The sequence below is a fragment of the Equus przewalskii genome, chromosome 17 (genome assembly GCF_037783145.1).
Source record: "Equus przewalskii isolate Varuska chromosome 17, EquPr2, whole genome shotgun sequence".
NCBI classification, from domain to species: domain Eukaryota; kingdom Metazoa; phylum Chordata; class Mammalia; order Perissodactyla; family Equidae; genus Equus; species Equus przewalskii.
This window is the reverse complement of record NC_091847.1, coordinates 30273606-30291082: the sequence shown is the minus strand read 5'-3', so window position 1 is coordinate 30291082 and position 17477 is coordinate 30273606. Positions and strand designations below refer to the sequence as shown.

Sequence of the window (17477 nt, the reverse complement as noted above, 5' to 3'; positions counted from 1 at the left end):
ATTGGTCTTAGCCACATCTTTTCAAATACCATGTCTTCTCAGGTAAGGGAAACAAAAGAAAAAGTTAACAAATGGCATTACATTAGACTAAAAAGCTTCTACAAAGCAAAGGAAACCATCAACAAAGTGGAAAGACAACCCACCAAATGGGAGAAAACATTTGCAAATCATTTATCAGACAAGAGGTTGATATCCAAAGTATGTAAAGAACTCACACAACTCAACAAAAATACCAAACAACCCCATCAAAAAATGGGCAGAGGATATGAACAGACATTTTTCAAAGGAAGATATACAGAAGGGCAATAGGCACCTGAAAAGATCCTCAATATCACTAATCATTAGGGAAATGCAAATCAAAACTACAATGAGATATCACCTCACATCAGTCATAATGGCTATAATTACCAAGACCAAAAACAACAAACGTTGGAGAGGATGCGGAGAAAAGGGAATGCTCATACACTGCTGGTGGGAATGCAAACTGGTGTAGCCACTATGGGAAACAGTATGAAGATTTCTCAGAAAATTAAAAATAGAATTATCATACGACCTAGCTATCCTACTACTTGGTATTTATCCAAAGAACTTGAAATCAACAATTCAAAGAGACTTATGCACCCCTATGTTCATTGCAGCATTATTCACAATAGCCAAGATGTGGAAGCAACCCAAGTGCCCACTGACCGATGAGTGGATAAAGAAGATATGGTATGTATATATATATATATATATATATATATATATACACACAAGATATGGTATATATGTATATATATATACATATATGTGTGTGTGTATATATATATATATATACACACAATGGAATACTACTCAGGCATAAAAAAAGACAAAATCATCCCATTTGCAACAAAATGGATGGACCTTGAGGGTATTATGCTAAGCGAAATAAACCAGACTGAGAAAGACAAACACCATATGATTTCACTTATATGTGGAATATAAACAAACACATAAACAAAGAAAATAGTTCAGTGGTTACCAGGGGAAGTGGGGTGGAGGGTGGGCACAGGGGGTGAATGGGAGTACTTATGTGGTGACCATAAATGATGTACAAGAGAAGTATTACAATGATGTAAACTATCATGAATCTCAATTAAAAAAAAAGAAAAGAAAAAGCAAAAGAAGCAATCCTTTTGTTCTCATTTCACCCCCCTCCCCCCGTCCCCAGCATTCTCCAAAAATGTCCATCTTATCTGGACAGGATATCTCTTCAGCTGTAATAAATAATCAATTTGGTTCTCATAGACCACCTTAATTACATCTGTCACTTGGGGAATATCAGTGAGTGATTTTTGGGTACACTAACATTCAAATACCTTGAGAGCTGATCTTTTTGGAGAGAAAGATGAAGAATAAGATTTTGCCAAATACAGTACCAAGAACATGCATATTAGAGTTCTGACAATAATAAATTTGACCTTAGTTTTGTTGTCCTATTGGTGGTGTTGATAGATAATTAGCTATAGACAAATAGCTAATAGGGTTGGGACCTAGTAAATGGGCTGGCAGCTCATTTATTATTCTAATTTTATATAGTCTCTCCCACTCTTAAAATAAGGTTCTTGAAAACCACTATGGATTGGGAATTGAAGGTTGAGTATGTTGTAGAGAAAAAAACAGGATTGGGAGTCAGAAATAATATGAATATGAAAGTCTACGTTAATAGGTTTACGCTCAATAAAACAAAAATTTTAAAAAGGAATCATATCCTTCCATGTGCGAGAACTTTTCAAGGAATTCCTCTGTGGCAGTGTATAAAATACACTATAAAGTTATTTTATATAGCTTTATTATATTTTATAAAGCTATTTTATTTTTGGAAATAATAAATATACTAGCGATCTTGCTTTCTTCCTCCCTCCAAATGTCGGTACTGTTAGAAGTTTATGACTAGGATGATGTTGTTGCTATCTTCTTCAAATCTTCTCAGATTCTGCTTTTTGCCTTGCTGAGTCCTGACTCAGTAGTCTCTCTTACACATTTCTAGCAGTGTATCCCTCCTTTATCTTTTTCATGGCTTCCTTAAAAAACCACTACCACTAACACCACCTCCATTTTCTTTTCTAAAACATCATATGTCTCTTTTTTTCATTATCGTCATCAACAGGAGTTGTCCACATTTCCAAAAATGCTAGAAATGAGATCTTTTTCAATGCTAGAAAGTTCTGCAGGAGGAAAAAGAAAGGAAGAGAAGAAAAGTAACAGTGATAACCACCGCTGTTCTCACTATTCAGGATTATGCCAAAAACTGTAGATAGAATTACTTGACAAGAGGTAGGGATATCAAAGAAGAAATTTCAACATCAGAAGGTATATTTAAATTCCCTCTGAAACATGCTAACCTTGAAGGTCCCTTCCAACTCTATGATTCTATGAATCTATGATTAGGAATTACAAGAAATTTTATGAGCAAACAAGAGAAGAATGCTTTGAAAAAAAGCATTCACAAGTCAAACACCAAAGTTGCACTGCCCCCTTTTGGAGGCAAACATTCATAAACATTTAAGAGGATAGCATTAATTTTTAAAAATCTATAGCAATGTGGCAAAATATAGGCATTAGTTGTACCAGCCAACAACTTATTACCTAACATATTTAATTAACCCCAAGGTTAAAACAAACAAGACACTATAAATTGATGGTGGGCCAACACAAAGAATAAAACAAAACTCTTGGAGTGATGTTGAAATTGATACCACCAAATGAAAAAATACAAAAGAACTGGAATTTAGTCTAACAAAAATGATGTTTCTGCCACTGCTGAAACAGAAATTGGGTCTATGACCCGGTGTGTGTGTGTGTGTGTGTGCGTGTGTGTGTGTGTATGACAGAGAGACAGAGAGAGAGAAAGAGAAGAAGAAAGAGAACAAGAAAGAGAGAGAAAGAGAAGAGAGAAAGAAAGAATATTATTTTTGTGCACAAAAATTAAGAGGCTTTGGGGCTGGCCCGGTGGCACAGCGGTTAAGTGCACACGTTCCCCTTTGGTGGCCCGGGGTTTGCTGGTTTGGATCTCGGGTGCGGACATGGCACTGCTTGGCATGCCACGCTGTGGTAGGCGTCCCACATATAAAAAAGTAGAGGAAGACGGGCAAGATGTTAGCTCAGGGCCAGTCTTCCTCAGCAAAAAGAGGAGGATTGGCAGCAGATGTTAGATCAGGGATAATCTTCCTCAAAAAAAAAATTAAGAGGCCTTGAGCCAGCCCTGATAGCCTAGTGGTCAAAGCTCAGCACACTCCACTTTTGTGGCCCAGGTTCTATTCCTGGGTGCAGAACCACACCACTTGTCTGTCAGTAGCCATGCTGTGGTGGCAGCTCACACAGAAGAACCAGAAGGACCTACAACTAGAATATACAACTATGTAGTGGGGCTTTGGGGAGGAAGAAAAAAAAACAGAGAGAAGATTGGCAACAGATGTTAGCTCAGGGCAAATCTTTCCCAGCAAAAAAAGAGAGAGGCCTTAAAGAAGGTGCACGTAATTGGAAGCATTTTTATGGTTTCATGATAACATTTTTGGGCATTTGACACATCAAGACACTAACATCCCAAAGAAAAATACTATTATAAAAACAGATTTCATGAAGCTATCATAAATCTAGTTCAATGTCTAAAAATGTCCAGATCCAGAATATAAACCATAATGCTTATTTACATGGTGATAAAAAAGATAATAATAGTTCTAAAAGCAATTCTACTGTATTGAACTAAACAAATTACTAGAGTGTGATAGCAGCGTAAGCAGAAAATACTGAATCACAACTCAGAAAAAGTCTTTTTAAAAGATGTTCTCTTTATAAAAACAAAAGAAAATCATGTAAGTTGAAAAGTTAATAAGATATGGTAGACATTAATTAGTACTTGTTAATTAAGACTAATTTGAAAGAAAACTAATTAGAGGGAAGATATATTAAAATTAACTTACAGAAAAATTTTAAATAAATATAATTGTAAAGTATGTGCATACAGACTAAAAAGTGCTCTCTTGTAGGTATATTTCAAACAACCAGCTGCAAAATGCAGCTATAGATTATTAACATTAGTATACAAACTGCTTATAGGTGAACATCAAATTCATGCTGTAAGAATTTTTAAAGGTTCTATAATATACAGACAGTCTCCTTCCAATATTTATGGTATTGATAATTTAAAGCATAATGTTTTTATATAATGCATACTTCAGCCAAAGTGACTTCAAATTATCAAACAAAACAAAAGAAAAAAACCTCTCCAAAATTATGTGTCCTCATTACTGGCAATAAATCATCAAGGTATTATTCTAAGCTAATAGAAGAGACTTTAGCCAACATAACTGACAAAAAAGCAACAAGTAGTTGCATCTTGGGAAAAGAGTAAAAAGCTATAAAAGAAAGAAATGGAGAAAAAAATACAAAAATGAAAATTTCCTACATAACCAAATCAAATTGTACCATAATTTCCAATAGAAACAAAAAGATAGCAGGGAGAGGTGTTAGAACTCTATGAAGGAGGTAGAGAAGTCCCCACATATTAGCAGACTGAAAGAAGAAAATGACAAGCAGAGAAAATGCAAATAAATGCCTAGAACAATAGGAATATCGTCCTTAGTGATGTCTGAAAAGGAGGTTAATGTGACTAAAGTACCAAAGCTGCCAGTGCTTGAGGGAAACACTAGGCTCTGACTTTCTGCAGATTTTTGGTGCAGGAACTCATAACAGCAAAAGACACCATATTATGTGAGGAATTCTGTGAGCCAGCAGTAGTGCCTGATTTTATGATGTCTGGAAATAGCTATCTTTTACCAAAAGGGAACAATATTTCAAATCCTACCAAGAACAGCTCAGTATTACACCAACCTGCCAAACAATGAAGAGGTTTGTCAGAGAAAATAACACATTGACACAAGAATAAAATCCTTATAAAACAGAAAAGGATGTCTGGATTATACAAATTATCTCTAAGAGTAAACAAAGATGAGGTCATTACTGACTTGGTGAAAGATAACTGAGAAATCAAAAAATGAAATCCAAACTGAATTTGGATTTGCAACTGAAAAGAGCTTCTGAGTCACTCTGATTTATTAGAGATATTTTAGGTTTAGAGGATTGTCCTCTCAAGTTTCTTTTTTGAGGGTTACAAAAAATAAATGGTATCATTTTAGATCTTTCAAAGGTGACAAATCAAAAGCTAGACATATAAAATGTTAAATATTTCCAGAAATTTGTTCCATCTTCTCTATGTTTGTAATGAACTGAAATGACTATGCAGAAAAATAACCACTTGAATGTTTAAACCAAAACGTTATAGGCCCTTTTGCTCTACGTGAATGATTTAAGTCTTAATACCACCTCTCACACATGGCTTCAAAACTACTTAAAATTAATCAAATATTAAATGTTCCTTATATTGCTGGCATTCATAATGCTGTGGTTTTCTGATGGTTCCTTAGCCCTGAGAATATAGCTGTAGATAGCATTGTAGATATAGTAAGATGCATCCTATATAATATATATAATAGAGAATTTTAACATGGTACAGTAAACTGCAAGTCAGTATGTGGAAGGAAAAAGTATGGGGGGTTCATGTTCAGTAAAAACTAAATATAAAATATTTAAAAATACCTATTGATTGGCTGGTTGCAACAGAGCAACTGAAGTAAAAAATAAAATGAAATATTCAGTTATTCATATAAAGATGATAAAAACAAATAATTTCAAGGCAGTCAATATGTTGGCAATAGATGCCTCTCTACTGGATTGAATCAGATAAAATTGTCCTTTTTATTATTCAAAAAAGGCTGAATAATGGTAATTTCATATGGTTCAAACCAAATGCATTAGTTAACATAGTTCATTTAATTCCATGAAATTGCAATACAAACCAAAAAACAATGTATTCATTGCCTAAAATTTGTATTTCAAATAACTTTTCTACCACATAAAAACCGTGAAAGAGGAATAAATACTATCAGTGACGTGTCTTGCTCCCAGATTATGAAATTAAGAGATAAGGTTTTTACCAAACTTGAACATACACTATGTAGACAATGAGGTAAAAATCATCATTGTTTTATTCTTCTTGGATGTGGATGGAGAAGATGTAATAAGAGGAGAGTTATAAATGAGAACAAATTCACATTTGGAAAAAAGCAAAGCAACAAAGTCCTTTATGTTACTTACAATAGCTTAATAAATTTTTTGGCCAAACGATCATAAGCTGCGAGCTTCCACCACCAAATTATTGCAAGTTCACAATTTTTTAAAAATGGTTGACTGTAAAGGCAATCTATGTTGACTGGCAATTGATCGATCAATCAATCAATGTAACTGAAAAAGGACCATATATTTAAGTAATAGTTTAGCTGAAATCTCAAGGAAGGGATTCTCAATTATGCCTGATCCTAAAAATGTGTCTGAAAAAAACACAATATAAAAAAAAATTAATAGCGCATTTAAAATTTTATATACCCTAATTATAACATTAGGTATACCATAATTACCTATTCAGATATATCTAATATTTGGTCAGAATGAATAGTGTGGCTATATCAGTTGTTAAAATACTAAATAGTAGAAGACTTTCCTGGTTGTTGGAAAATAGCCACTGCTTCAACCTCTCCACATGTCCCCTTCTCTAGGGACCCCTCCCCACCAAGACTTCTCCAAATTCTAATCCCTAAGGAGATAACATCTGGCAGAGCAGGGGCCCTCCAAGACCCTGGCATCCACTCTGATTTGTTGGTGCCTGCACCATACCAAGTGTTATATATTTTGAATCTCTCCTCTGTTAATAAGACAGGAATAGTAGCAGAAGCTTTGAGTTTGGAGTCAGACTGACTATAATACAGCAGCTCTGCTACCTAGATAATCACTGGATCTTTCTGAAATTCTAACCTCCTCTTTTGAAATGGAGTTATTACTAGCTACCTAGTAGGGTTGACAGTGGATTATATGAAATGACATAAAGTACTTATTAGCACAAGGTAGACATACCATTTACTTTCCCCTCCTCTTCCTAGAAACATAGTAACTACTACATGGAAAAAAAAAAGCAAAAACTGCAGTCTTTTACTCACAAAAGGGTCATGTTTCAAACATTTTTAAAGTCAGTAGTCTGGTACTTAGAATGCATTTTCCCCATAATAATTATTATATAAAAGTATTTACATATTTCAACAATTTTATAATTTCCAATTTTATCAATAATGTACTGTTCTCATACATGAAAAAAAATTTATTGAGCATTCGTATATGGTAGGCACTATTCCAAGAATTTTACATTTAAATTATTTAATCCTCAAAACGACCTTATGGAACAGTATGCTTTTATCATGCCCACTTAACAAAAAAGGAAATCAAGGAAAAGAGGTGATAACATGCTCCAGGTTACATTAGGTAGTAAGTGACGGAGCCAGGATTGGACCTAGGCAATTAGGCTCAAGGGCCTATGTTCCGAACCACTATACTACACTGTCTTTGGAGTTATTTGAACCATAAAACATATAGAGATTTACAAAAATTAAATATTGAGAAAAAATACACAAATGTGATATAAACAAAACTGGTCAAATTGAATAAAAGAAGAAAAAAGTATACTGAACTTATCTTGCATGTTGGTGGCTTGAGGAAAGGCAAGCTGAGGTAGACTTGTGATGAGACTTGTGGAGATATAAAGTGGTCTATACGGTCAAAGGCTTTAAATGCTGCTAATGTTGGTTCTTTTTTTTATTGAGGTAAAATTGGTATGTAACACTATGTAAGTTTCAGGTGTACAACATTATAATTTGACATCTGTATACGCTACAAAGTGATCACCACCAAAAGTCTACCATCCATAACAACACAATTGACCCCCTTCACCCATTTTGCCCACCCCTAAGCCTGATAACCACCAATCTGTTCTCCGTATAGATGAAGCTATATATAAAAAACCCTGAAGACTCCACCAAAGAACAGCTAGAATTAGGAAATGAATTTAGTAAAGTTGCAGAGTACAAAATCAAGTTACAGAAATTTGTGGCATTTCTATACACTAATAACAAACTTTCAGAAACAGAAATTAAGAAAACAAGCCCATTTACAATTGTATCAAAAAGAATAAAATACCCAGGAATAAATTTAACTAAGGAGGTGAAAGACCTGCACACTGAAAACTGTAAGACACTGATGAAAGAAACTGAAGAAACACAATAAATGGAAGGATATTCTGTGCTCATGGATTGGAATAATTAATATTGTTAAAATGTAAAAAATTAAAATTGTTAAATGTTATACCCTTGAGACTCCTGTGAATGCTCTGTGACCATTTCTGGCTTTGAAAGATTGCTTTTTAAATTCAGTTTTTGGTGTGCTAAAATGATTTCCATCTAACGCTCTTAGTATTTTTAGATTGCTTTTTCTTTTTTTTTTTGAGGAAGATTAGCCCTGAGCTAACTACTGCCACTCCTCCTCTTTTTGCTGAGGAAGACTGGCCCTGAGCTAACATCCATGCCCATCTTCCTCTACTTTATACGTGGGACGCCTACCACAGCATGGTGTGCCAAGCAGTGCCATGTCCACACCCAGGATCTGAACCCCGGGCCGCCGAGAAGCGGAATGTGTGAACTTAACTGCTGCGCCACCAGGCCGGCCCCACTTTTAATATTTTCATTTAGGTATTTTATTACATTTTACTTCTACTAACGTATCAAAGTTGCTGTTAAGTATTTTATTCGTTTATTTGACATATTAAGTGTTCTAAATACTAGTTTTCAGTGTCTTAGGATCTTAATACTTTCCTACTTTATTTTCAATTCTTTAGCATTTTTAGGTACCCCTAAACATTTATATTTGAGCATTTTTACTGTATTAATGTTTTAGTTTAGACTATAGGTCTTGGTAAATTTTTTGTTAGAATTATATTCAATTTTTGGTTAAAAAGAATTTTTTCCTAACTCTGGAAGTAAGGTGATAAAAGGTGACCACGTTAAGATTCTTTTAACTACATAAGTTTGCTAATTTTTACCGGTATTTGATGGCTAATAATTTTAATAGTTTTCGGTCACAGAAAAATGGAAAGGAATCTATAATACTAAATATTCCCAGTCCCAAAAAAATTCAAATAGATCACCTTTTTAAACTATTCTAAACAACTATCATAACAGTATAAAATAAATAATACCAACCGAAATGGCAAGGATTCTCATCGTTGCGTTTGTTAGATAGCTGTCTTAGTCGGGTTTCCAAGGAAATAGACTCTGAGACTAAGACTGAGTATACATAATTTATTTGGGAGGTTCAGAGTAACCGGCAGGGGAGTGGAGAAGGTGATAAGAAAAGGGCAGGCAGCTAATACACGTTACATCATTAAGCTAGTAATCATAGAAGCCAACTGAAACTTAATCTCATGGGGGACACTCTGGCAAATGGTGTAAGACAGATGTCTCAGAATTGTCTAAGCCAAGGCCAAGGAAGCTGAAACCTGTCAGTCATTGCTTAAGGTCTTTTCCCGGTGCTTCCAGCAACTCAAAGGCAGTCCTATGGTTTAGATGCAGGTGCTGGCCTTTCAAAGGTGGATGTGCACAAAATGGTGAGGGGCAACAAGAGCATATGGACAGAGAAGCACATTATCTATTACATTAGCAAGACCAGTAAGCACCCCCTAATTACCACAGTGATCATTCCAACAAAGTAAATTTAGCCTTGAATATTGGTGAAATTTTGGCAGAACAGTTTTACCCGGAAGCTGAGAGTATGCCGACAAAATCTAGGTATTACTAACAATAAGCCAGTTTGTAACTTCTCAATTCAAAATGCTAACAAAATAAAAGCCTGGTACTAAGACACTAGGAAATATATATAAGCTCAAGGAATAATGTCAGCCTATGATTTATTCTTTCAAGGAATAATCCTTACGATCCTTACAGATTCCTATGATGTCCCAAACTATAGCAAGGACAAAGACCTACCAGAATAAGGGACGTGAAGGATCATCCTAAATAATCAGTCTGGCTGTTTCCCTAGTAAATGGCTACATTCCCACAGCAACGTGAAGACACATGCTATGAAAAAACAAACTATGGATTAAAGTCATTTGGAGGATCTACAAATTCTTTTTCCAAGAAGACCACACTTCCCTGACCCAAGTAAAATTTCTCTGATTCGGTTTTGAATTATTCCTCACTTTTAAAGTCTTTCCTGGTCCCTCTCACTATTTGTCTGACTTGAATCCTTGGGTCTCTTTCTTTTGGAGTATTCCATAGCCTTTATGTTTCCTGGGGTCAGGTGATAGTGCTGACAGGAGGTCTCAGGTCCAGGTCCCAGCCTCACCATAATGCCAGAGCTCCTTTGGTGAATGAGATGCCAAGTCTAATGGATTATTATTTCTGGATCTTTGCTCTGCTCAATGACTCACTCTGGATTAGAGTTTACAGACAACTGGAAAGCTAAAACTGACTGAGCCCTGTGGACCAGACAGGGACTTGCTATGGTTACATACTGCCCATTGATGCTGGTTTATTACAGAGTAATGATCTTTTGAAAGTTAACATCAGTGAAAAAGCTAAGTGTATGTAAACTATATATCTGTACCAGGACCAATATTTGTAGCTGTGAAACTGATTTGTAGCTGTGATTATTTTTTGCAAAGAATAGGGAAAAAAAGGTGGAAAGCAAGTGTGTATGAAAGTGAAGAAATGACATTTCCCCTTAAACTGTACTATGCTACAAATCATACTATTTCCAGTAATTATGCATGCATTTACTTCCTTTGAATTATACTTTCACAACATAGTTGCCAAGCATTGGTCTATTTCTACTGCAGAGAGTAGGGCCCCAGAATTTGTCAGGGCCCCTCTGCTATTACTCTGTGGGTTCCGTGGTGGTCAGACTTACTTTTAAAGTGTCTATGCATTGGGAGGGTATTTTAGGGGTGGAGAAGTAGCAGGAAAGGAGAATAGTAAGAGATTCACCCAAGAAAAACATTTTTCTTTCTCAAAATGAAGAAGTCTGATAAAGAAGTATAACGCGTAAAGCAGTAAACACTTAGGAAAAAAGAATTAAATTGAATTTTGTATATTTTAAAAGACTAGTAATATAAAATTAAACACTATTAATAACTCGAGTAAAACAACCATTTTATGATTTCTTACCATCTCAAATTTTAATGATCAGAATAATAGAAATTTACAGCTGGAAGGAACCTTAGCAATCCCCTAGACCTTGCCCTCATTTTCAAGAAGAGAAAACAGAACTAAAAGGTTGACTTGCTGAAGGTCATAGACAGTGATAAAAAGGCTAGGATTCAGGTTTCTTCATTTCCTCTTAGATGTTCTTTTTACAAATAATTTAAAAATATTATTAACATAGGTTTTTTTTTTTCAATTTGCAGATCTTTTCATTTGAGTTCCACAACATTGTACCTTCACATAAATAATACCTGTAGCGAGTATTATTAGCACTGCACCATCTCCCCACATGAATATATTTCAAATTTGTATATCTCTATGTACTTATAATTCATTTTCTTAGTAAGAGAATAGTTGAGAAAAGATGTTTGTATACGGCTGCATATTAAGACTATGGCTTCACAATTCTTAACATTTCCATTAAGATTATGGCTTCACAATTCTTAACATTTCCATTAACATGAAATATATATGAATACTGTAAATTTTTTTAAATTTACAGCAAGTCACAGTCTCAAAGATGGAGCTATTTACTAAAAGTCATACCTTCTAAAATTTAGCAACTTGTGGAAAGGGAGGAAGGAGACATGACATATCTTTTAAAAAATTACCCCAGCACACTAACCCAAAGTTTTTCTTCTTTTTTTCTCTGTTTTTATTATTTTTCACTCCTCACCAAAACTTCACATAAATAATACGAGAAAAGTGCTTCCATGGCTCTTCATCAATCTATAAAACGTTTTTAAGCAACAATGTAATACGACTTCATTAACGAGCCCTCTGGGTACAGAGTTTTTTTGGCTTGGACATGAAACAGGCTGAAGGAAGTTCCAGTCTTGAAAAAGCTGGCTCAGAATGAAGGCCAACATGGACATGACAGGTCTCCATAAACTAGTCTAGATCCACCTGAGGGAAAGGTCCATTTGCAACAAGAAATATAGTAGTATAATTATATTCTCACAAGTGCACAATTGTTTAATTATGTTAAGAGTGAAATAGCTTTTGGAGAAAAACTGTAACAAATTAATCCTATTTATAGCATAGCTTCTATAAGAAAATGTGTTTTAGGTTCCCATTTTGCAGGCTGACAGAACAACTTCCTCTTGCCATAGATGCCATCTACTGACATAGAGGCAACAAGGAGGCTGGAGTTAAGCCTTCCTCTCTAGAAGGAGCTCCACGGGCATAGCACAAATGCGGCATTTGTTAGGTCTTCACAAATCAGATGTTCAGAATCCAGAATGCGTAGACTCATATTCCTAGGGAACGGGACAATCTATAACGATTTAGTCACAGAAATTACAGGTTTTCAAGGGACAAAAATCAAAATATTTTTTCGCAACCTGTGGAAACCCGATCTGGATTCAACTAACACTAAGTTTCTAGCTTATGCTATACGCTTTCCCAAACAAAATGTGCTTTAATCATCATCGAAATCTTAGGGTATAGGTGATATCCTCATTTAGCAGATGAGAAAACTAAGAGACTAAGAGAGGCCAGAGCTCTGGTCCTGGATTGGAAAACTGCGGAGCTGAACCCAACTCCAGTGCTCTATTCCATTTTTCCACATTGCTTTGTGATACCTCTGATAATGACTTACAGTTGTGTCAACATTAAGATTCTAAAATTATTTGTCTCTGTTTTATTACTAAGTGATCAAGGTAGCTTATAAAATATTAGTACCATATATTAAAATGGAAATAAGTGAGGAAGTTGAAACAAAGAAACATTTTAAGTGAGAAACGTTTAAGATTAAGACAGAGTTGTGGGAAATGAACATTTTTACATATCATTCTGATGATGGTACAGTAACATGTTAATACATAAGACCTGCTTTAGCAACATAGCGTTTTTTCAAAATATCATTACCAAAATAGAAACTGCATGGGAGGCTCAGCAAGGTTATAAGGTGTAAATTGCCTCTGGAATTCTCTTTTCTATGGGTTCCTCTCATTTCTAGTGAGGTACCTGTCAACAACCTAAAATCAGACAAGGTCTCCCTTTTCCCAGGTGACTAGGATGATGTGATCTCTGGTAACACTGCCCTAGGAACCTAGTTCCATTTCCTACGTGGTTTTTGGAGGTAGAAATGTATTCCCAATTCCAAAACAGTAAATTAGAAAAAAACAAAAAGAAAAAAAGAAAGTGTAACTGGAGGTTTGAGAGTTTTAGTTATTTCCTGTTAATGGAGCAATGCAGAAAGTATATGAGACAACTAGTGCAATGACCAAGAACATCTACACAGATGTTTCTAGCTCCTAAACATATTCATTTCTAAACACAGTATAATTCAAATCAGATCAAACTCACTTTAATAAATTATATTAACGTAATACTAAATTTTGATCATGTTATATATTATGGAAATTGGAAGGTATATTACACCTTATATATGGAAAATCAAAGGAAGAAATCATAAAAAAGTCAAACAGCTGCTAAGTATTAACACTTTCCAAAATAATACCTGTAAAATCCATTTTGAACACATCCTTTCAATTAAATATTTATTAATTAGAATCGAATCACAATTCCCTCCTGGGAAAAAGAAGAGTGTATACATTTAACAGTACAAAAAACTGCACAGTATAACAAAGTTTACAAACCTGGCGTTTATTTTATAAATGCTTTTGGATCTTGTGACATAACAAATTCCTCACTACTCTGAAGAAAGCTAACGCACTCTTCAACTGGGCTAAAGGGTAAAGTGCCAAGTGTGTCTGTCAATATTTAAAGTCACGTGTCTCTGAAATGACTGACACAATGGAAAAAGTGCAAAGGGAAAGAAGTTTAATCGCATCCCAGGTCAGTCTCATCTGCATGCTGTTCTCTTCATCAGCACATACTTTGGTTTCCTAAGAACCTGACATTCCAGGTCCTCTACTTCCAATCCTGCCACTGTAAGATCTGTACGGGGATAAAATTACACATGATGTACATTTTAAATTCTCCTCTCTGATTACCTATTTACCTATTTTCCTTCCTACTTTCCCTCTCTTTCTTGCTTCAAAGATAAAGATTAGATATGGTATTGCTTACTTCTTCCCCAAACAGACTTTGGGAATAAATAGGTACCACTAGTTTAACACTGGAATTTAAGCATTATACTAAAATATCTCTCTGAAGAAACAATAAATGCTTACCTACCAAACGTATTTCCGGTGTTGTTAATAAAACCTGGCTCTTGAAGCTACAAACAATTAACTCCTATGTAGCTATCTCTGCATATATATAATTGGATTTATGCTTGTTATTTAGACTTCCATTTTGTTAGAAGATAACTGAGTCTTCTCCCTTAATTCAATACAGTAACATTTTGAAACCCTACCATGTGCAAGGCAGGTTTTAGGTGCTTCTGCGCATTTTAAGGAAAACAAAGAGTTGGAGATACCAAATACACACAAATCACCATAAAAGCAGAAGTACAGATAAAATGCCATGCAAGCTAAGAGGAAGGAGAGAGTAATAACTCCTTTATAATTCTTAAAGAAGTGACATAAAGCAAATTAAATTATGGTGGACTGAGATTCAAAATCCAATATTAAGGAGCTTAGACACAAGTCTATCCCTAATTATAACTTGCAACAAAAAAACGCATAAATTCTTTGTGCTTATCCTTCTCAAAGAAATCTCCTACAATAGATGCTATGTCTTGGAATGATCCCATTCAATAGCTTCTTGTCATATTTCACATGACCTCTGAAAATGATATCACCTCTAGGAAGCTCTCTCACCTGATCCCAACAACTATGGTTGTTCTCTATAGCATGTAATGACTACACTACCCACATTATTTACTGTAATATCAGTGTACATTTAGAGAACTACCTTAAACTTTGGCGACTTACTTTGTATCAGTCACTATGCTGAATTGCTTTACTCATATTTATTCTCTTGTTCCTCACAACAACCCTACATGATACTTAACAAAATTTCATGTGTCAAGAAACTAAGGTTTAGACAAATTAAGTCACATGCTCAAAGTAACAAAATTAATAAGTTGCAGTTAGGAATTCTAGTTCCAGAGCCCATACTAACAATTAATAAGAAATACTACCTTGTTTAACATTTTTATAAATGTTATATTAAAAACTCTTGGATATGAAAGTCTGAGATATGACAACTCTATTTGCTTTATGTATAACATGGGACAATTGTACACCAAAATTATCTTAACACTTCTAATTTAGAAACACATTTAGAACACAATTTATTTGCAGACAGAAGACTGATATATTTGAGGCTTTGTGGTGCTGATGTCCAGTTTGGCACAGAAAAATAAAAGCTATGATGTATAGTAGAAAAACCATGGATTTGGAAGCAGGATACTAGTATTTGAGATTTAGTTTACTACCTGTGTAACCAGAGCATGTCAGTGGACTTTGTTTTCGCATCTGTAAAGTGGGTATATGAACAGTTTTTACATTGCAATGTTTCCATGAAGATTACATGACATGATGGATGTGAATGTATCTAGCATATCGTTGGGAAAATGGCAAATATTCAATAAATTTGATGTTCTAAGCTAGCCCACCAAATCTTATTTAACCTATTCACAGCTACAAGACAGCATAAAGTGCCAAGTACAAACTCTGAGTTCAGAATGTTAATACTATTATCTCTTATCATGGCTTTATACCATGATTAAGGCATGGTGAAGGCTCTGAGTATAATGAACAGACCACTGATAAAATCAGAGTCCCCTTGGCCAAAGGTCTTAACATAGATACAACTGCAAGAGACTATAGTGGAAAATCTGCATTTAAACCCTTGGGACTAGGGCTTCATGTGTTTAAAGAAGCTCAAGGAACACTTATAATTTTCTTCCAATCTTTTTCTTAGTATGCTTGTTTAACAAAACTGTCAAAACTGCATAATTGTGTATTCAATGCTCTTCATTTGACAATTCTCTTGAGCATTTCCCCAATTCATTAAAAATCCTTTACAAATATTATTTGCAATGGCTACACAGTAGTCTAGCATATGAATGTACCATGTATAATTACTCCCTTTCAATTAAACAGTGATGTTGTTTATAAATTTTTGCTATTATAAATAATGCTGAACTGAACACCACTATTCATTAACATTTGTATATTATGTCCTTAGGATAAATATTTAAAAAAATAATTTATTGAGACAGTGACATCAGCAACATGGTGGAGTGAGCAGTTCCCTTTGTCTCTCTCTCTTAGAACTACAACTAAATGGACATTCATTGATCACCAGATGATACCCACACAGCACCTCAGGATGTCTGAGACTTGTGCTGCTATACATTGAAAGGTGGATGAACTGCCCCTGGGGAGGTAGTGGAGATAGGTGAGAACTCTCCAGCCCCCAAGCAGCGCAGTATCTGTGAGTGACTATTCTCCTGGCTGAAGTGTGAATAGCACCACTGCAGCCCTGAGGGTAGGTGTACACCTTGGCATGACTGTGGCAACAGGTGACAGCAGCCCTGAAGCCCCCATGATTGCTCTTTGGTCCAGTGGGAAAGCCCACAGTCCCACAGCAGTCCTAGGGAGTGACTTGCACTCAGTGGGGAGGCCTCGCCCACCAAGTACATAGGCTGGTGTGACCTAGGAGCAGATGGTGGCAGAGCTGCGAGTCCAGGCAAACAAGCCCCTGGCTGCCTAGAAAGTCATTACACTACCGCAGTCCTGAGGGAGGAGCTCACCTGAGCGGGTCTATAGGAGCAGGTGGCAGCAGCTTGGAGTCCCCCTGTGACTTTTCCCACAGTTGGTGGGAGTCCACACAGGGCCACTGCAATCCCAAGGAGTGGCCCAAGCTTGGACAGGCACAGCTGACAGGGACCCTGGTGGGCACAGATTACACAACTTCTGCACCCTCCCCCCAGTGACAGCAAGTGGAAGCTCCAAACAAATTCTGTCTCTATGCGGAGGCACAAATCCATGCTGTCAAACAGAATGAAAAGATATATGAAATCTCCATAACAGAAGGAAAATGACGAGCACCCAAAAATCAGTCCTGAAGACACAGAAATGTATAACCTAAATAACAAAGAAATCCAAATAGCTATCATTAAAAAACTCAACGAGTTAAAAGAGAATACAGATAGACAATTCAACAAGTTCAGGAGTTACTTCACAAAAGAGCTTGAAACTATAAAGAAGAACCAATCAGAAATGTTGGAGACAAAAAACCCCACAATGGATGACATTAAGAAAAATCTGGACTCACTGAACAGTAGAGCTGATATTATGGAGGAAAGAATTAGCAGTCTGGAGGACAGAAATATAGAAATGATTCAGAGAGAGGTAGAAAGAGAACTAAGACTAAAAAGAAATGAAGAAACTC

At 35.5% G+C, this 17477-nt stretch overlaps 1 protein-coding gene across 25 annotated transcripts in view; it reads right to left on the bottom strand.

Moving 5' to 3' along the window:
• The window catches only part of MBD5 (methyl-CpG binding domain protein 5), a 423339-nt gene that overhangs the window by 264426 nt on the left and 141436 nt on the right, over positions 1-17477 (bottom strand). The window contains exon 1 of one of the 25 annotated variants that reach the window (XM_070579635.1): positions 9162-9186. The exons of 23 other annotated variants lie outside the window; for them this stretch is intronic. The gene's annotated coding sequence lies outside the window, so the exon portion shown is untranslated. Of the gene's footprint in view, positions 1-9161; positions 9187-17477 lie in introns of those variants that run through there. One more of the 25 variants, XM_070579642.1, reaches the window with a different exon arrangement.